The sequence below is a fragment of the Pristiophorus japonicus genome, unplaced genomic scaffold (assembly GCF_044704955.1).
Source record: "Pristiophorus japonicus isolate sPriJap1 unplaced genomic scaffold, sPriJap1.hap1 HAP1_SCAFFOLD_252, whole genome shotgun sequence".
In the NCBI taxonomy this organism is placed as follows: domain Eukaryota; kingdom Metazoa; phylum Chordata; class Chondrichthyes; family Pristiophoridae; genus Pristiophorus; species Pristiophorus japonicus.
In genome coordinates, this window is record NW_027252252.1 from 871896 (window position 1) to 893416 (window position 21521).

General features: G+C 44.2%; 1 pseudogene; it reads right to left on the minus strand.

The window, feature by feature from the left end:
- Nucleotides 1–5039: 5039 nt before the first annotated feature.
- Nucleotides 5040–9347, minus strand: LOC139247032 (probable G-protein coupled receptor 139; annotated as a pseudogene).
- Between the last annotated feature and the right edge of the window lie 12174 nt (nt 9348–21521).

A 21521-nucleotide genomic window follows, 5' to 3' on the forward strand; every position in this document is an offset into this window, starting at 1 on the left:
CGGTTCCCCTTGTCTCCACCTTCCAAACCAGCAGCCCCTACATTCAAAAGATCGTCCTCCACCTCCAGTCTGGTGCTGAACCCGTCGCAGCACCCTGGTTCACTCCTGACTCACCCCCAACACACCAGCCCCATCCCACAGAACCTTACCATGCAAGCACAGGAGATGAGACCCCTGCCTTTCTGCAACCTCCCTTCACACCGTGCATGAACCAAAACACTCCTTCCAGGAGAAACAGCAATGTACTTGTACTTCTTGCAATTCCGTATACGGTATTTGCTGCATATGATTCGGACTTGGCTACATTGGTGAGACCAAGGCAGATACGGTTTCTGCTTTGCAGAACACCTCTGCCCAATCAGCTGAAGGGAAGCCAGGCCCACAAAAACTTTCAAAACTAAGCCACGCCCACAAAAACTTTCAAAACTAAGCCACGCCCACAAAATTTATCTGTATTTTTCTTTGAAATTAAAGGTTAAAAACTTCTAAAAAACTTCTAAACCCTCTCTAAAACATTTAATTAAGCCGGTTCTTGGACTTATTTCATATATCAGCATTTTATTTTATTTGATTATCCAATCTCACAATTTGTTAGTCCCTATTTACACAATGTCCTGTTTATTGACATACATATAGTTCCCATAGTGTAATAACTGTTAATTTGACACTACTATTAAAATATATAGCAGCATACCACGGTTAAAGATAAGGTTGAGTGCTTGAATATTGGGCACATGCTAATTATGATGGCTCTTCTGAGATTTGTGAGTGGACAATATGCGTGCGTAATAGTGTTCTCTTGCCTGTAGGGCCCCAGTCCACTTCCCGGTTTATTTAAGCAAGCTTTGAAAAATACAGACAGAGTTGAACATTCACTGATAGTGTTATTACGACTGAGCGAAATGGTAACTCTCATGTTGTCTCGTCAACCTTTGGTTTACTTTTTCTCCACTCTCTCTCTCTCTCTCTCCCATCTTACCCTCTTCCTCCCTCTATCTCTGCTCGGGCATCTGCCTATTGCTCAAGAACGATTCGCTACGCGACAACGAATCCACACCCTGACATTCATCCAATACGCTGAGCTTACAGTCGGTAACAACTCCTGAATAATGTGTCATTTACATAGCAGGACAATAAAGCCTCACAAAACGAACTATAACAAAGGAAAATATATAAACATGGTCTGGTATCATTGTTTGTGTGTGAATGCATTTACGAATAACAACTGTGTTAGAGGTATTCACATTCTGATATTCAGTAAAGACAAATCTAATCTTTCATATAAAATTCTGACGGGGTTAGACAGGTTAGATGCAGGAAGAATGTTCCCAATGTTGGGGAAGTCCAGAACCAGGGGTCACAGTCTAAGGATAAGGGGTAAGCCAATTAGGACCGAGATGCGGAGGAACTTCTTCACCCAGAGAGTGGTGAACCTGTGGAATTCTCTACCACAGAAAGTTGTTGAGGCCAATTCACTAAATATATTCAAAAAGGAGTTAGATGAGGTCTTTACTGCAAGGGGGATCAAGGGGTATGGCGAGAAAGCAGGAATGGGGTACTGAAGTTGAATGTTCAGCCATGAACTCATTGAATGGCGGTGCAGTCTAGAAGGGCCGAATGGCCTACTCCTGCACCTATTTTCTATGTTTCTATATTTCTATGTTTCTGCAATAAATGCGGTGTACTGTAAATCATCATCATCATCGGCAATCCCTCGAAATCGTGGATGGCTTGCTTCCACTCTAAAAGTGAGTTCTTCGGTGCTTGAACAGTCCAATATGGGAATTACAGTCTCTATCACACGTGGGACAGACAGTCATTGAAGGAAAGGGTGGGTGGGGAGTCTGGTTTGCCGCACGTTCCTTCCGTTGCCTGCGCTTGCTTTCTGCATGCTCTCAGCGATGAGACTCGAGGTGGTCAGCGCCCTCCCAGATGCTCTTCCTCCACTTCAGGTGGTTCATGTCCAGGGACACCAAGGTTTCTGTGGGAATCTTGCATTTTGTCGAGGAGGCTTTGAGGGTGTCATGGAAACGTTTCCGCTTCCCAACTGGGGCTTGCTTGCCGTGTAGGAGTTCCGAGTGGATTGCTTGCTTTGGGAATCTTGTGTCAGACATGCGATCAACGTGGCCCGCCCAACGGAGCTGGTCGAGTGTGGTCAGTGCTTCGATGCTGGGGATGTTGGCCTGATCCAGCACACTTTGAACCATTTCCAGCAAGTCAACTCATAACTTCTTATCAAGCAGCCACTTTACACAGCTTGTCTGGTAGCGATGAACATATAGGCCTGATGCTTCTACGGACCCGGGAAGACATCGGAAAATCCGATTTTCAGCACACAATGCGCAGGCACTGAAATCCAGCTTTTCCGATCTGTCAAGCTGAAGCTGGACTGATGATCCGCAGATCAGGAGCGAGGACATTTGCTTGGGCAAGACTATAGGATTTACGCAAATGTCCTCAATATTCCTGCGGCTGAAAAAGCAGGCACATAGCCTCCTTTTACAGGCGCAAGTGTTTAAAACATACATAAACATAATAACATTACATTATATAAACACATTTTATTGTTAAAAACTCTGCCCACTAAGGTAAGTTTCTTTTTCTAAGGTAGTTATTAACTTTAATTTCAATTAAATTTAATTACGTGAGGTTATTTATTTTTTATTAGTGTGTGTTTTTTTCCCCATTAGTAGCAATGAGAACTCGGAGATACGGAGTTCCCATTGTAGGATTGCAAAATTCATAGGAAACACTGCCTCCCCGCCCTCAGTTTTTGGACTCATTGGAAAGGGAATTTAATTTGGAATTATCAACCAGAAAGTTTGAGATCCTAAAGTGCACATGGAAGAAACTACGAGTTTTTATATAATTTGGGATTTTACAAGGCAGATTGGGTCGGTGTGGAAAGGGTTGAGAACTAAAGGATAACTATCCTTCAAAGGAACCAGTTTGGGTATTGAAGCTATCTGGTGTATTGAAGCTAAACAAATTGTCTGGGGAATTGTGTAAACTCGAAAATACTTCTCCCCGGGAAACATTAACATAGCAACAATTGACGCAGAGAGAGCCAGCCATCACTTTGAGCAGGAAACCCATCCAGCGTATACATAATGACAATGGCTGACCCAGCCCACATGGAAAACCCAGGCCTGGGCAGACATTGCAAATACCAAAGCTAATTTTCCCGATCAAGAAACAAAATCAAAAAATCGACACATTTGAGACAGGTTTACATGAATGGGCCCGCCAAAATATGACAAAAAGTTATCGAGCCCGCCAAAAAATAAACAAACAATCAGGGCTGATTTGGCGCATAGATTAGAACGGCTCCCAAAGTATAATCGTGACCCGGTTTTTAACGAAAGAGAGCAAGCAGGCATTCATCGATTTGAAGAGGGGAAGAATGAAGAAAGACCACCGCAACAGTTTATGCAGCTCTTCTGAGCACCAACATTTCCAACCTCGACCACACTCTTGGGCCACACTGCCCTGCTACCGAAAGAAGAATGAAGAACATCATCATGGCAGAAAGCAGCTCCCAGTAACTTCGGACATCGCCATTGCAGCAACAACTGACCACAGCCAACGTGGTAACATCGAAAGCACCGCGATCGATCAAATCCAAAACCAAAACTCCTCAAGAAGAAACCGAAGATTTGAAAGTTTCCACTCTACAATCTGTTCCTAGCTACCAACAGGTGAAACATTACCTAAAGAGACTTTAATACCTATTTCTAATGGAAGAAAGTGTGTACTCACACCATAAGTCCAATACCATAACCCCAAAATCGTGAACAACCGCCGACAGATAATAAAGGATTGGTGAGCATGACCCCTGTTTGCCCTTGAGTTTAACCTAGTCAGAGTAAGGCATTGGGAGGTGGGAGGTGCAGTATTTTCTGTAACTCCTTTTGAATGTGTGGTGAAGTGTCTTTATTCTAGTAATTTCAAGCTTGACATTGTACTTTCCTTGTCTGTAATAAAATCAAAGTTCTTCACACCAAAACCAGTTGTCTCTTTCACTTTGTCACACCCCCAAATAAATCCAGAGTCTCGAACCCAGGAAGTGGGAGTGATTCGAACCGCTCAGAAGGTCAGAGGTGAACCTGACCCACACACCATCCCCACACCATTGCTATGAATGGGAAAGCTGTGGAATACGGACCTGATTGGCTGAACAGTCACACGTGATTGCACCTTCTGCGTGGGAACCCTCCGGACAGGAGCACACTTCGCAGCGTATGAAGAGATGGCCTCCCCAATGGAATCCAGGGCGCCTCCGAGACCACCAGGTAGATTCATCACAATTCTCCAGTTGGAGGCAATTCCATGTGGGAAGCCTCCGAACGGAATTGCAGGGCCAATGTTAACAGTAAATGAGCATCATGTGCTTGCTTTCAGCAACTATAAATGTTTCATGGCCAACTCTCCACTGCAATTGTAAGTTTGTCGGCGGTTCCGATGAAGGTGTACCTTGACAGATCTCACGTTCCGGATGCAGCGCATGTGCACGGGACAAGTGGGTAACATTTCCAATTTTCCAGTCCTCTGCCAACCCCTCCATATCCAAAGGGGATTAGAGGACTGCGGCATGAGTCTCTCCCATTTCAACCCTTACATCCTTCAGGTACGTAGATTGCTCTCCATTCGGACCGGTGAATGTTCAACATTGAGGACGGTGAACATTTTAAGTACATCCTCTATATCTATGTTTATCCTTGTAAATATCGCTCAGCCTCCTCCTTTACTGCTGCGTTGGAAGCCGCCCCTTCTCTGGTGATGACTGATGCAAAGTACACATTTAGCACCTCATCCTGGCCTTCTCCTTTCACAAGGAGATTCTCTTTTGCTGCATAATTGCTCACACCATCCATTTGAATGCACGCTTCTTATTTCGATGTTTAAATAAGACTTTTGGTTCCCTCTTCAGTTAGCTGCTAATCTAAACGTATATACTTGATTTGCTGCTTTGATTCCCTGTTTTAGATCTCCTCTGCACTTTTGATATACATAATGGTACTAGAAAGCGTGAGGTGTTCTCATCGAATTAACTTTACCACCATTGCAAGGGGATACTTCACGCCATTCCTCAACTCCTCTCTGAATTTCCTCTGGGTCACTGCGTAAATAAAAGTGTTCGTGCAGCAACTCAGGAGCTGGAGCATGAAGCCAATTTCCGGTACAAACGTGGGCAGAGAAACAGAGTATCCCAAGTAATCTAATCGTCTCAATATAGAACAGACCATGAACACCAGCCATAACAGTATGAAATTCCCCGAGATAACAAACAGTACAATCATCGATTTCCTTCGGTTCTCCATCTCTGGGTCACTGGGGCTCTCGCCACTGCTCCGACCCCGGAGTCTACTGCGGGCTCTGCTGGACACTAAAATGTGTCTGACCGTTAAAGCATTCAACAGTAGAATCAAAATAAATGGAATAAAAGGTGTTAAAATATAATGAATTAATTCAACGATAGCCCAGACTAGTGAACGAGATACACCAATTGTCACGCGGCAAAACCATGGACTGTTGGACAGCCAATATTCACTTGTATACAGAAAATACCAGAAAATGTTCCTCAGACAGCTCAGCACTGTCACTGTTCCGAGAACCACAGTCGCTGTTTGCTCCGTGCAATATTTCAATTTCAGCTTCTGGCAACAAATGGCCACAAATCGATCGAAGGTGAAAGTGACGGTGAACCAGACTGAACAATCTGTGGCTGCATAAAGCAGGATAGCAATAATATTACATATTCTAACATGCAACAGAAAAATAAATTGATCCCGATAAACAATTGGAATCTGCCTCAGTATCAGATCGATGATCACGACCAGTAGATCCGCCGCTGCCATGGCCACCAGGTAGTGAGTGACACATTTGGAGAGACCGCACTTTCCCCGAGACAGGATCACAATCGTCACCACATTAACTGTAAGCAAGAGGAAAATAGGGACATTATTCACAAACAGTGAGTAATAACAGAAGTTTGATGCGTTTCCAATGAAGTAATAGAGTAGCTTGCAGACGATCTGTCTAAAGTCCCTTCGCAATCATTTGAAATTCGCCAAGAAATGAGTAGCGCAGCGTGCCTTTGCATCCAGTGATGGATTCTAATTATTTTACCAGTGACAGGGCATCCTGGATATAACTTTGTAATTAGAGTAAGCAGTAATGAATCGGCTAATGAAGCTTTTTGTGGGAGATAATTCCAGATTTCCACCGGTTTATACCAAGTTAGATGACTTTGCCAAAACTATGGTAAACAAGAAGGTTATCGGCACACTGTATGAGATTTTTTTAAATAGATCAATTGGACGTACGAGAAAGTCTGAATGTACATAAAGTGGAAAATTCACCCGGTGTAGATGGGATGAAGCCTCGTTTGCTGAGGAAAGTAAGTGTATAAATTACACAGGTACTGGCGACAGTCTCCAATTCTCCTTAGCTACAGGGGTGGTGGCAGAGGACTGTTGGATTGAAAATGCTGTATCCTTGTTCGAAAAAGGGGAGCAGGACAAGCCTGGCAATTACAGGCTCGTCAGTTCAACGTCAGTAGCAGGGAAGTTTTGAGAAGCGTTTAGAACCATGGATAATAAAGAAAGTAGCGTCAGGTGTTTGACTGTACTGATTGAGTTTTGAGATAACATTACAAAACAGATTTTTTGAGGCCAGTGCAGTTGATGTTGTCGATGTGGACATTCAAAACACATAAATGACTTGTTAGTAAAATTAACAACCATGGCCTAAAAGAGGCAGTATTAGCATGGATACACAATTGGTTAAGGGATAGAAAACAGAGAGTTATGGTGAATGGCTGTTTCTCGAACTGGAGTGTGGTATACCGCGGGGGTTCCCAAGGTTCAGTTCTCGGACCACTGTGTTTTTGATATACATTAATGAGTTGGACATGTGGGCAGCAGGCAACATTTCGAAATGTGCACATTACACGTAATTTCGAAGAGTAGTAAATAATTGGGAAGATATTAATCGACTTCAATAGGACAGAGACAAGTGGATGGGATCGGCAGACATATGGCGGATGAAATCAGTGCAGGAACGTGCGAAATGATACAGTTTGGTTGGTAGAATGAAAAGAGACAATGCGAGATAAATGGTACAATTGAAAAGGGGGTGAAAGAACAGAGAGTCTGGGGGTTGTTCTTCCAGAAATCATTGAAAGTGGCAAAAGAAAGTAACAAAACAGGTTAATAAAATATATGTAACTCTGGGTTTTATCAATAGAAGCATATAATACAACGACAAAAACTTTATACAAAACATATTTACAAGAATAGTTCGGCCACAGCTAGTATATAGTGTCCATGTCTGGACACCTTCTGTGAGGAAAAATGTGAATGCTTTGAATAGGCTACAGAAGAGGGTTATTTGAATGGTTCCAGACATGGAGGATAGCTGTTCCATGGATGGACTGGAGATGCTGGGGTTGATCTCCTTAGAACAGAGAAGGCTTTGATCGAGGTGGTTAAAATCATGAAGAGTTTAGGTAAATTAATTAAACGTAACTGTTTCCAATGGCTGGTGGTTTGATAACCAAAGGGCACAGATTAAAGTTGATTGGTGAAAAAGCCAGAGGCGACATGATGAAAACCTTGTATATGGAACGTGTGGCTAGGATTTCGAATGCACTGCCTAATAGGGTGGAAGATACAGATTCAATAGTAGCTTGTAAAAGGAAATTGGATCAATACTTGAAGGAGTAAAAGTTACAGGGACATGGGCGAAGAGAGGTGGTGCAGAACTACCTTCATCAGGGCCGGCTCAGGCTGGATGGGCCGAATTGACTCCAACTGCACTTTACTATTCTATATGTCTATCATTCTACTTCCACTACCTGTTGTTTTAAAAATACTTACTGAAATGATCCCCGAACGGTCTCGCTGAAAATGTAATGCTGTGTCCACTTTTTCCTGGACTCTTCCACCAGAGGAAATGGTTACTCTCTACCTAACCTATCAAATACTTTAATCATCTTAAACTCCTCAATTAGATAACCCCTTAATCTTTTATATTCAGCAAAATACAACCTTCATCACTGAAAGCTTCCCTCCAATTAAAGCGTTCAGTGCCAGTGCCATTCTCGTGACTATGTGCTGCACCCTGTTGAAGACCAATCAATTTTTTCCTAAGGTGCGGTGCCTAGAACTGAATGCAGCATCCAGATGGGGTCTCAGCAGAGCTCTATAGCGCTGCAACCTTACATCGATCCCTTTGTATTCCCACTCTCTTGCGACAAAGGCCAGCATTCCAAAAGCAGTTTTAAATGATTTACATGTGTGCCAGTGGTAGAAGGAGAAGCTGGAACGTTTCCAGGTTTGAATTACAGCGTGTGTGATTTTGTTTTTGGAGGGATACAACTTTCCCTAATGTCCCGATGTGCGGAGGTGAAACAAGAGGCCTGGCAGTGATGGGAATGGGAGAATCGATGGTGCGCTCTGAATGGGGCAGTTGGCTAACCAGAGCAACTCTTTGATCTGTGATGGACTATGGTCACTTGGTGAAGGCATTTGAGACTTCTGTACAACGGTAGAAATCAAGCCTTCACAACCAGCGCTTGCAATGAGACTGACTGTTAGCGCCAACGTGGGCATGAACGTGAGGGGAAAATGCACTCAATTTTTCCTCCCATAAGAGAAATTCAATCTGGATTCCGAATGGTCAACAATTGGTTAACTCAAGTTACAGACATGCTACACTCCCAGCTCGGCAATTGGATATTCACCATCACATTAAAATTAATTATTCGCCATAAAGCAATTAGTTCAGTGAAATAATAATAAAAAGTAACTCAAACTAAGAATTCTAACACCCCGATTATGAACCAGTGACATTAATGTTCCACCGAAAATAATAGAACGTGAGTCAGCTGAACTAGATTGGATCATTACTCATTTTCATTTATTTTTTAAGAGTGATTTATACAATTAAATAATTTGCTATATTCTGCAGCAATTAACGATCTTGTGAGGTCACAAAATATTTTCTCATCTGACACTCAGACTCAGCATTGACAGCAAAATGCACACTTTTAATGAAGAGAATGATCGAACAACATGGCTTGTTTTGTGCTGTGAATCAATACTGGGAATTTAATAATATTACCTGATATGGAGCTATTAATGACCATTAAAGACACACTAATCATTGAGCTGGTACCAGCGAATGGGAATTCACATCACACTGTTCAACCCCAGTTCCTAAAATACCAGCCCCAGGTAGTTACTTACGTGGGACACGACAGCAGCCACGATGGGGTAGTAAATTTTTTGTACATCATTAAGCGCCCAGAGAATCTTGAGTTTGATCAGCTAACCAAGAGACATTATTTTCCTTTTGGTAAGAATCGATTGTTCGAAGGTTGATGTTGATGCTGGGAGCAGTTCTACGATTAAGACATTCGGAGGTTTTCACTTATTTATAGCAGAGAAAATTCATTAGGTCAGTAAACCGTGTCTCCTGCTGCCTGGGCTTAATTACAACCAGTGAACAAACAGATGACATCAACAACTTTGACAATAAGACTCTTAACAAGAAATGCAGAAATTCCAATCAGCCAAAGCCCTAAAGACCAATCTCACACCCTAACAAGAATTTTCATAGGCATATTTTCTTAATCAAGCTCCAAGGAGAGATTGGGTTATCTCAGTGCCATCAAAGAACAACTCTAATAAGGTGCCCCCTTTTAGAGAGGCACATCTGATAAAGAATGTAAGGAATACCACGAAACAAAGGAATCTTATGAACTGAAATAACATTGTATTTCCTGTATCCTGCTGTGCAAGGTCAACAGATGCTCCCTGACCTGCTGACTGTTCCACCATTATGTTTCCTTTATTTCAGACTTCTAGCATCCGCCATATGTTGTGATTGTTTTAAGAATTTAGAAAACATAGGCTTATCATTTGCTCTGTGTTCCCTGTTTAATAAAATAAATCGGCCACCGGAAACATCAATTCCGATTGATGACACCAGCCAGAATGTGTACAAGAGAATAAGAACATAAGAATCGGAGCAGGAATAGATTATGTGGCCCCTCGAGCCTGCTCCGCCATTCAATAAGATCATGACTGATCTGATCATGGGCTCAGCTCCATTTCCCTGCCCGCTCCCCATAACCCTTCACTCCCCGCTTATATTATGCAGTAAGAAGGAAAAAACAAATGAAAGTATTGAATAAATAAATAAGTAACTGATGAAATAAATGAGTCAGTGTTGTGGTGTAGACAATATTGTAACAATTGCTGGTCACAATTAAGTACAGACTCATGGAGATTGTGTGTTGGTGATCGCTCTACAATTTAAAACAAAAAGTTAATATTACTTTTCAATGAACATGGAGAGAGATTTAAGAACAGAACCTCAACTACTTCTACATCACAATTGCTCCGCGAAATGTTAGGGTTTTATAAATTTGGACGGACATCAGCACCATAAGCGTGACTCACCATTGGTGAATTACTGACATAGAAACATAGAAGGAGGCCATTTCGGTCCACCGTGTCCGCGCCGGCCGACAAAGTGCCGCACGGCCCTCGGTCAGCAGCCCTAAAGGTTACATATAAACCTATGAACAATGAACAATGGTGGAAAGATGATGAGTACCCAGCCCAACCAGTCTGACCCACACAACTGCGACACCCCTTATACTGAAACATTCCACACTCCACCCCAACCAGAGCCATGTGATCTGCTGGGAGAGGCAAAAACCAGATAGCTGGGGATATTTTGCAGCTGCAGATTCAGAACCCTGCCACTCTCTCCGTCCTCTGACTGATTACATCCGGCTTTACCTGTTCCTTATCCTGAACGGCCACACTCTCCGTCCTCTGACTGATTGCACTCTGCTTTACCTGCTCCTTATCCTGAACGGCCACACTCTCCGTCTTCTAACTGATTACACCCTGCTTTACCTGCTCCTTATCCTGAATGGCCACACTCTCCCTCCTATGACTGATTACACTCTGCTTTACCTGCTCCTTATCCTGAACGGCCACACTCTCCATCCTCTGACTGATTACACCCTGCTTAACCTGCTCCGTATCCTGAATGGCCACACTCTCCGTCCTCTGACTGATTACACCCGGCTTTACCTGCTCCTTGTCCTGAACGACCTACCTTCGCCTTTCCGTCTCTGCTCGTTTTTTATCTACTTTGGCCTGTGGTAAATCAGTAATTTAACCAAAGATATGACCACAGTTTGACCCCTTCACTGAGTAGGGTGAATTATTTGTGGGTAAAGTGCACATCACTCAGATATACCTTCACTATGCTGACGAGCAGTGACTCGATAAACGCTATTTCCTTTACCCTGTCTTTGTCTGAATGAGCGGCAGCAAATCACCTATTGAGCCAAGTAATACCCGTTCCATCTACCCCTGCATTTTGCCAGTCAGCATTGTTCACCGATGGACTCGAGTAAAATGCATTCTACTTAAATCACCACCTTACTGACAGACACTGACGTAACTAGTGAGCCTAGTACTGCACCTTCCACTTGCCTTCCATCTCAGTAACCAGCACTAATTCATCTTTCGACCCGTTAACTCTCCCATCCCCTTTCCTCCCCCTCCCCATCATATCGACAAGCACTGACTCACCTATTGATCCATTTCACCACTATCACCATCGCACTGACTCACCTGTTGATCTGGTACGACACATTTCACTATCACCATATCGCTGACCAGCACTGACTGACTTATTGATCTGGTACGATCCATTTCACTATCACCATCGCACTGACCAGCACTGACTCAGCGATTGATCTGGTACGAACCATTTCACTATCACCATCACACTGACCAGCACTGAGTCAACTATTGAGTGCAGTACTACCCGTTCTATGACTCATCCATCTCATTAACCTGAATTGATTCCACTTTAGACCCTATTACCACCCATTTCACTGTACACCCACTTAGCACTGACCAGCACTGGTTCACCTATGCCTTACTCTCTCATAGCCCTTCCATTTTACTCACGAGCCCTGATTCACTTACTGAGCCTAGTCGTAGCAATCCCACTACCCCACCACATACCATCATGCTGAAGAGCACAGATTCTCCTGTTGAGCCTTATCAATCCCACTACCTCCTCCATCTTACTGACTGGCACTGAATCACTTATTGAGTTGAGTACTATCTCCGTTGCACTAACCAGCACTAATTCACCTGTGGGGCCGGGTTCACTCGGACCCATCAGTGCGGTGCCTTCCATTGTGTACGGTGGGGTGGGAACCTTGTCTCTCGGGTGGAACCGGCCGTGAAGAAGGTTCTCCAAAAATAAAAGAATGAGGAACACAACTGGAAATCATGTCATGCTCACTTGTAGTGGTGTAAGAATACCATGTTTCAGATCAGTTACTTTCTACCTCAGAACAAAACACCACGGATGTACAGACTCAATTATAAAGTCTACGTTTTTATACCTTGCCATATTAAATGGCTTAAATTGCTCACTGTAATGTAAGGAATGAACGAATTGCATCCATCTCTCATATGTTTTGATAAAATTCCTACGAAGGATGATTTCTTGGGAACAGCGACCCAAATATCACAAGTTTCTTTCCGATCACTCTCCTGTTTATTACAAAAAATGACATCGAACACACAGAATTCTCTGCTGATGTTATAAACTTCCACACGAATCCATCCTAATCCCTGTGGTCGCGAGTACCAATGTCTAATCACTCACTGATTACAGACATTTCTCCTCATTTCCCCACTGGATTTATGAGTGACCTTCTTGTATTGATGGTGCTTAGAATTGGATTCTCCCACACATGGAAATCTTCTCTCCGCATCCACCCTGTCGAATCCATTCAGAATTTTTGAGACCTCTATCAGGTCACATCTAAGCCTCCTCATTTCTAACGGAAAAGGGACAGGGTTGAATCTTTGCTGAATGTTCCAATCTCTCAGTTCGGGATCAATCCTTATTTGTTCTTTTACAAGTGCTTTTCTGTCTTTTATAGGTTGGGGATCAGAACGATGCAGAGTATTCTAAGTGTGGGCGGTGCAAGGTCGGATATAATTTGAAGATAGCTTCACTAAATTTAAATCTATACTCACGGAAATAAATCCCAGGGCGTTGTGAACATTTTAATTGATTTCCTAACCTGTGAGGCTGCTTTTAATGATTAGTTAAATTGTGGCCTTTGATTCCGTTGCTCTGCACCTTCACTTTCTTCATTTCTAAAGAATGGGCGTTGTTTCTATTAGTCCTGACAAATTGCATCGCCTCACATTTATAGAAACATCGAAACATAAAATTTACAGCGCAGAAGGAAGCCATTTCGGCCCATCGTGTCCGCGCCGGCCGACAAAGAGCCGCACGGCCCTCGGTCAGCAGCCCTGAAGATTACATATAAACCTGTGAACAATGACGGAAAGGCAAAGAGCATCCAGCCCAACCAGTCCACCCACACTACTGCAACACCTCTTATAGTGAAACACTCGACACACCACCCCAACCGGAGCCATGTGTTTTCCTGGGAGAGGCAAAACCAGATAAAAACCCAGGACAATTGGGGAAAAGAAATTCTGACCAAATTCCTCTCTGACCCATCCAGGCAATCGAAACTAGTCCAGCAGATCATCCTGGCCGTATTCAATTCCCTGCAGTATTTACCATTATATCTGCGCCATCCAACATAAGGTCATCCAGTCTAATCCCAATAACCAGCTCTAGGTCCGTAACCCTGCAGGTCACGGCACTTTAAGTGCCCATCCAAGCACCTTTTAAATGTGGTGAGTTTTTCTGCATCCACCACTCTTCCAGGCATTGAGTTCCAGATTCCCACAACCCTCTGCATGTAGAAGCCCCACCCCTCCCCACCTCAAATCCCCTCTGAACCTTCCACCAAACAGCTTAAATCTATACCCCCTCATAATAGACCCCTCCACCAATGGAAATAGACCCTTGCTATCCAGGCCTCTCAATATTTTCTACACCTCAATGAGGTCTCCTCTCAAGCTCATCTGTTCCAATGAGAACAAACCCAGCCTATCCAATATGTCCTCATAGCTAAGATTCTCCATTCCAGGCAGCATCTTAGTAAATCTCCACTGCACCCTCTCTAGTGCAATTAAGGCCTTCCTATAATAACGTGACCAGAACTGCAAGCAGTTCTCCAGCTGTGGCCAAAACTGATTATTATACAATTGAAGCATAACCACCCTGCTCTTGTATTCTATGCCTCGGCCAATAAAGGCAAGCATTCCGTTTGTCTTCTAAACCAACTTATCCACCTGGCCTGCTACATTCAGTGATCTGTGGACAAGTGATCCAAGATCCCTACCGCTTAATGTGCATACCCTTTCCTTATTAGCCCTCACAAAGTGCATTACCTCAAACTTCTCTGAATTAAATTCCATTTACCACTGCTCTGCCCACATGATCAGTAGATTGATATGCTCCTGCAGCCTATGACATTCCTCTTCATTATCAACCACACAGCCAAGGTTAGTGTCGTCTGAAAACTTCTTAATCATAATCCCTATATTCGAATCTAAATCATAGATATGTTCCACAAAAAGCAAGGGACCCAGTACTGAGCCCTACGGAATCCCACTGGAAACATCCTTCCATTCACAAAAACATCCATCAACTATTACCCTTTGCTTCCTATCTCCAAGCCAAATTTGATCTAACTGGCCTCTTTGCGTTGTATCCCATGGGCTTTAACCTTCATGAATAGCCTACCATGTGGGACCTTATCAAAAGCCTAGCTATAGTCCATATATACTACATCAAATGTACTACCCTCATCGACCCTCTTGGTTACCTCCTCAAAAAATTTAGTCAGGTGAGACAAACACGATCTTCCCTTCACAAATCCGTGCTGACTGTCAGTAATTAATCCTTGCCTTTCCAAATGTAGATTTATCCTGCCTATCTTAAAGTTCATTTGCCACTTTCCTGCCCATTCGGCATGTTTCCTGATGTGTTCTTGTATTGTGGTGTATTCTCCCTCGGTGTTACCTATAACCCCGGCTGTGTACCAACTGTAAATGCTGATATTGGGTTATATATTATGAAGTTAAAATCATTACTGTACATTCCCGGCAATGATCCTCGCACAACACAGCTTTCTAGCTTCCCCAAACTGATTAAATACCATTATCCCCTTTTATCGGCGTTATTATGTTTCGTGAATTTTCTATCCATTCAGATCGTTGTCCCCTGATTCTACTTGCACTAATATTTGTCGTTTGCCTATCTCGTGGGATCTTACCACAGGAAATAGCGAGATAGAATATTACAGAATGGAAGGAGGCCATGAGTCCCATCAAGTCTGCGCTGGCTCTTCCAAAGATCAATGTGCTCAGCCTCAGACCCCATTCTTTCCCCCATCCCGGCATTGTTTCTCATTCAAGTATATATTCTACTAACTTTTGGAAGGCTGCTCTTGAATCTGTATCAAGCACTCAGTCAGGCATACCAAATGATAAAAATGTGATGCGGAAAATAGTTTTGCTCATATCGCCTCTAGTTCTTCTGCCAAATGCCTTAAATCCGTGCCCTCTAGTTATCGACACTTAATCCAATGGAAACTGTTTCTCTTTATTTACTAATATAAACACATCATAATTTAATTTTAAACTCCTTTATCAAATCTTCTCGTAGCCTTCTTGCAGCGAGGATCAGAACCCCAGCTTCTCCAGCCTTATCCCGTAACTGTAATGACTCATTCCTGGCACCATTCTGTCTAATCTCTTCTGTACCCTCTCCTAAGCCTTTGCACCCTTCCTAAAGTGCAGTGCTCATAATTGGACACAATTCTCCAGTTGGGATCGAAACATAGCTTCACAAATGTTTAGTATAAGTTTCATTCTTTTGTACTCTATTCCTCGATAATCCCAAATGCATTTTAACCTGTCTCACCATCTTCAAAGACGAGCGCACAAACAGCCCAAGTCACTCTGTTCTTGCACCCCCGATAAAGTGGTCAAATTTAGCTTGTATTGTTGATCCGCAATCCATCAATACTATGATGAATTCCATCTGCCATGTGTCTGCCCATATCCACCAGCCTATCCAAGTCGTCTTGAAGTCATTCATTGGTCCTATAATTCAGGTTGAAAGCTTCCTTCGTCCGATCGCCTCCGACCTGAAAAAAATCTCCGAATCTACCTGTTGGCTCGGAGGAATGTAGGAACGCGCTCGGAGGCCTCGATTCGCTGCGCTATACGTGGCCACCTGTCTTTGAGGTAGGTAAATCCAAGCTGGAGTCACGTGGGTCTGGACCACCAATCATTATGTAGTATTCTCCTTGATAATAATGGGATCTCTGTATGTTCAAGTTCCCATTACTCTCAATGAGAAAACCCCGAAATCACCCAGACACAACATAATAAATAAAACACCTCACATATTTTTAGTTAATTCAAATTAAATGTAACTGAATGTTTTAGAAAAAATATATATGCTTTGATAATTTTTTAATGTTTTAATAGTGTTAAATATAAACTTGCATTAATGGGCAGAGATTTTGCAATAAAAATGTGCATTTAATTGAAATTTTTATAAGTTTTAAAACTCTTACAGTGGTAAGAGAAGGCCATGTGCCTGCGTTCACCAGGCGTAAAAGTTTGAAGGACATTAGCTGGGCAAGAGTTGGGCAAATAGCCCAATCCCTCCATTGCAAATGTCCTTCTCCCGGGGATACAGAGGATCTGTGAAGAGAAATCATAACAGATTGGAAAAGCTGGTTTTCGCTTTTGCAAGGCCTCGCCGGGCCTGTGTGCACGATGTGGCTGCAGCGATATTCATAAAAATAAAGATAGTAAATGCCTGCCATTGTGTGGCGTGAATGTTACTCACCACTTATCAGCCCAAGTCTGAATGTGGTCCAGGTCTTGCTCATGTGGGCACGGACTGCTTCATTATCTGAAGAGTTGCGAATGGAACTGAGCACTATGCAGTCATCAGCTAACATCCCCATTCTGACCTTATGATGGAGGAAAGGTCATTGATGAAATAGCTGATGATGGTTGGGCCTTGCACACTGCCCGAAGGAACTCCTGCAGCGATGTCCGGGGACTGGGATGATTGACCTACAACCACCACAACCATCTTCCTTTGTGTTAGGTATGACTTCAGCCAGTGGAGATTTTTCCCCTGATTTCCATTAACTTCAGTTTTACGAGGGCTCCTTGATGCAACACTCGTCAAATGCTGCCTTGTTGTCATGGGCAGTCACTCTCACCTCACCTCTGGAGTTCAGCACATTCGTCCATGTTTGGACCAAGGATGTAATGAGGTCTGAAGCCGAGAGGTCCTGGTGGAATTCAAACTGGGCATCGGCGAGCAGGTTATTGGTGAGTAAGTGTCACTCGATAGCACTGTCGACGACACCATCCATCACTTTGCTGATACAAAAGCAAAGTACTGTGGATGCTGGAATCTGGAATAAAATCAGAAAATGCTGGAAACTCAGCAGGTCAGGCAGCGTCTGTGGAGAGGAAGCAGAGTTAAAGTTTCGGGTCGATGACCCTTCGTCAGGACTGGAGAGTGTTCAAAAAGAACAAATTCTTAGCCAGCACTGAAAGGAGGATGGGATGAGAAAACAAAAGCGAAGGTCTGTGATCAGGTGGAAGGCAGGAGAGATTAGAGAGACAACAGGGGATGATGGGTCCAACTTCAAATGGTAATGCCAGGAGTGAGAAAAACATTGGCCAAGATAGGGTGTGAATGGTGGGATAATGACCAACTGCCATTAGAGACAAGGAGAGAAAAAGAAAGAAACTGGCTCGGTGGGCGGAGCGGGGACGCGGGGCGCGGGGCTGGGGGGACGGCGGGGGATGGGAGCTAAAGATTGGCAGTGGTTACCTTCTGAAATTGTTGAACTCGATGTTGAGTCCAGAAGGCAGCAAAGTGCCTGAACGAAAGATGAGATTCTGTTCCTCGAGCTTGCATTGAGCTTCGTTGGAACAGTGGAGGTGGCCGAGGACGGAGAGGTCAGAGTGGGAGTGGAGTGGAGAATTAAAGTGACAGGTGACTGGAAGCTCGGCTTCCTGACTCTTCCGTTCCCTTCCTTGACTTCTCCGCCTCCATCTCTGGGAATAGGCTTTCGACCAGTATCCGCTATAAGACCACTGACTCCCCCTCGTTGTCTGGACTGCACTTCCTCGCACTCCACATCCCATAAGGACTCCATTCCCTTCTCCCACTTTCTCTGTCTCCATTGCATCTGCTCTGACGACACGACCTTCCACATGAGGAAGGACATTCTTGCTATTGAGGGAGTGCAGTGAAGGTTCACCAGACTGATTCCCGGGATGGCAGGACTGACATATGAAGAAATACTGGATCGACTAGGCTTATATTCACTGGAATTTAGAAGAATGAGAGAGGATCCCATAAAAGCATCGAAAATTCTGATGGGATTGGACAGGTTAGATGCAGGAAGAATGTTCCCGATGTTGGGGAAGTCCAGAACCAGGGGTCACAGTCGAAGGATAAGGTGTAAGCCATCTAGATCCGCGATGTGGAGGAACTTCTTCACCCAGAGAATTGTGAACCTGTGGAAATCTGTAACACAGAAAGTTGTTGAGTCCAGTTCATTGGATATATTCAAAAGGGAGTTAGATGTGTCCCTTCCGGCTAAAGGGATCAGGGGGTATGGAGAGAAGTCAGGAGTGGGCTACTGAAGTTGCATGATCAGCCATGATCATATTGAATGGTGGTGCAGGCTCGAAGGGCCAAATGGCCTACTCCTGCACCTATTTTCGATGTTTCTATATTAGTGCCTCTGACATGTCTTCCTTTTTCTTCATCAGAGGTTTCCCCTCCAGCATGGTTAACATGGCCCTCGACCGTGTCTGTTGTATTGCCCGCACCTCTACTCTCACCCCTTCCCCTCCATCTCAGAAGCATGACAGCGTTCCCCTTGTCCTCATCTTTCAACCCACCAGCCTCCACATTCAAAGGATCATCCTCCGCCGTTTCTGCGACCTCCAGCGTAATCCCACCACCAATCACATCTCCCCTCCCCTCTCAGCATTCCAAAGGGACCACTCCCTCCGTGATACCCTGGTCATTCTGCAGTAATCTCCAGCATCCCGTTCCCTTCCCACGGCACCTTCCCGTCCAAGTATAGGAGATGCAACACCTGTCGTTCTACCTCCTGCCTTCCCTTTATCCAGGGCCCCAAATACTCCTTCCAGGTGAAACAGCGATTTCCTTGTACTTCTTTCAATGTAGTATTCAATGTCTCCTACACTGTTCCAATGAAGCTCAATGCAAGCTCTAGGAACAGAATCTCATCTTTCGTTTAAACATTTTACAACCTTCTGGACTCAGCATCAAGTCCAAAAATTTCAGCGCGTAACCGCTGCCAATCTTTGGCTCCCATTCCCGCCCCGAGCCCCCCTCAGCATCTGGTTCTTTCTTTATTTTTTTTCTCCGTGACTCTAATGGCATTCGTACATAATCCCACCATTCACACCCTAACTCGATTAATGGTTTTCTAACTCATGGTATTATCATTTGAATTTGGGCCATCGTCCCTTTTGTCTCTCTAATCTCTCCTGTCTTCCACCCGATCACAGACCTTCCCTTTTCATCTTTCTTCCCCTCCCCCTTTCGATGCTTGTTAAGAATCTGATCTTTTCAAACACTCTCCAGTTTTTGACCGGAAACATCAACTCTGCTTCCTCTCCCCATCTGCTGCCTGACCTGCTGAGATTTCCGGCATTTTCTGTTTTTATTCGTACTTTGCTGATGATTGAGAGGAGACTGAAGGGGCGGTAATTGGCCGGAGTGGACTTGTCCTGCTTTTTGTGTACAGGACATACCTGGGTAGTTTTCCACATTATCGGACAGATGCCAATGTTGTAGCTGTGATGGTGGGGACCTCAGGAGCAGGTCAATGTGCATCATCCACTTCGGCACTTCTGGCTGAAGATGGTTGCAAACGCTCCAGCCTTGTCTTTTGCACTTGCGTGCTGGGGTCCGCTATCATTGAGGGTGGGAATATTCATGGAGCCTCCTCCTTCCGTTAGTTGCTTAATGGTCCACCACCATTCACAATGGATGTGGCAGGGTTGCAGAGCATGAATCTGATCCGTTGATTGTGAGATCGCTTAGCTCTGTCTATCGCATGCTGCTTCCACTGTTTAGCATGCATGTAGTCCTGTGTTGCAGCTTCCCCAGGTTGGCACCTTATCTTTAGGTACACTTGGTGCTGTTTCTGGCATGCTCCTCTACACTCCTCATTGAACCAGGGTTGGCCCCTGGCTGGATGGTAATGGTAGAGTAAGGGATATGCCGGGCCATGAGGTTACAGATTGTGGTGGAATACAATTCTGCTGCTGATGGCCCACAGCCGTCTCATGGATGCCCAGTTTTGAGCTGCTGGATCTGTTCTGAATCTATCCCATTTAGCACGGTGGTAGTGCCACACAACATGATGGAGGTTGCCCTCTGTGTGAAGACGGTCCTTTGTCTCCACAAGAACTATATGGTGATCACAGCTCGCAATGGTGTCAGGGACAGATGCATCTGCAACAGCTAGATTGGTGAAAACAAAGTCAAGAAGGTTTTCCGTTTGAGTTGGTTCTCTCACCACATGCCGCAGGCCATTTTTTCAGCTATTTCCTTCAGGACCCGGTCAGCTCGGTCAGCATTGGTGCGACTCAGCATCACACACACACTGCAACATGGGAACAGGTGGAGTCCAGTTCGCCCATCACGTCTGTTCCACCGTTCAATGACATCATGGCTGATCTGTATTAAACTCAATCTAACCACCTTGGCCCTTTAAACTTACATTGTGCACATTATTACTTGGCTCAGAAACAGGCCCAACAGGACCACACTCTCTCCGAGCTTTCTTCCCACTGCTTCACCTAACTCCATCAACATATCATTCTACTGCTTCTGGCCTCATGTGTTTATCCTGCTTCCCTTAAACATACTGTGCTATTCGACTCAACTACTGCTTGTCATTGGGAGTTCCACATTCTCAGCACTCTCTGGGTCAAGGCACTTTTCTCCTGAATTCCCTCATAGATTTATTAGTGACTATTTGGGTACACGCTAGGACCATTCCCATTAACAGAGGACATTTTTTGACTCATTACATGGCTTGGCCACGGTGCAAAGTCCAGCAAATCATCACAGGCCCAGGAGGGTTGTGGGTCAGGAGGGTTGTGGGTACTCGGGGGTTAGGGAGGACCGGGTAGGTTTTCATGAGCAGCACAGGTCTCACCAAGCATAGAAGTTACCACCAAGGTAGAAGCGAAAGCGAGGTTAAGGTTAATCACACGTTAAACATCATCTCATGCATACGAAGCTTTATTATAACAGTCACGTGTTATTATAACAAACAATACATCTGTGATAACAAACAATAACCAACAAGGTACAACAATAAAATCTATTTACCCTCACACCCCTCTGGGGAACCCGACCTGGTCCCAAACCTACATCCTGGGTCTATGGTAGTGAACACTGGGACAGACTTTGGACAGCGCAGTCTCTTTGACTCTTTA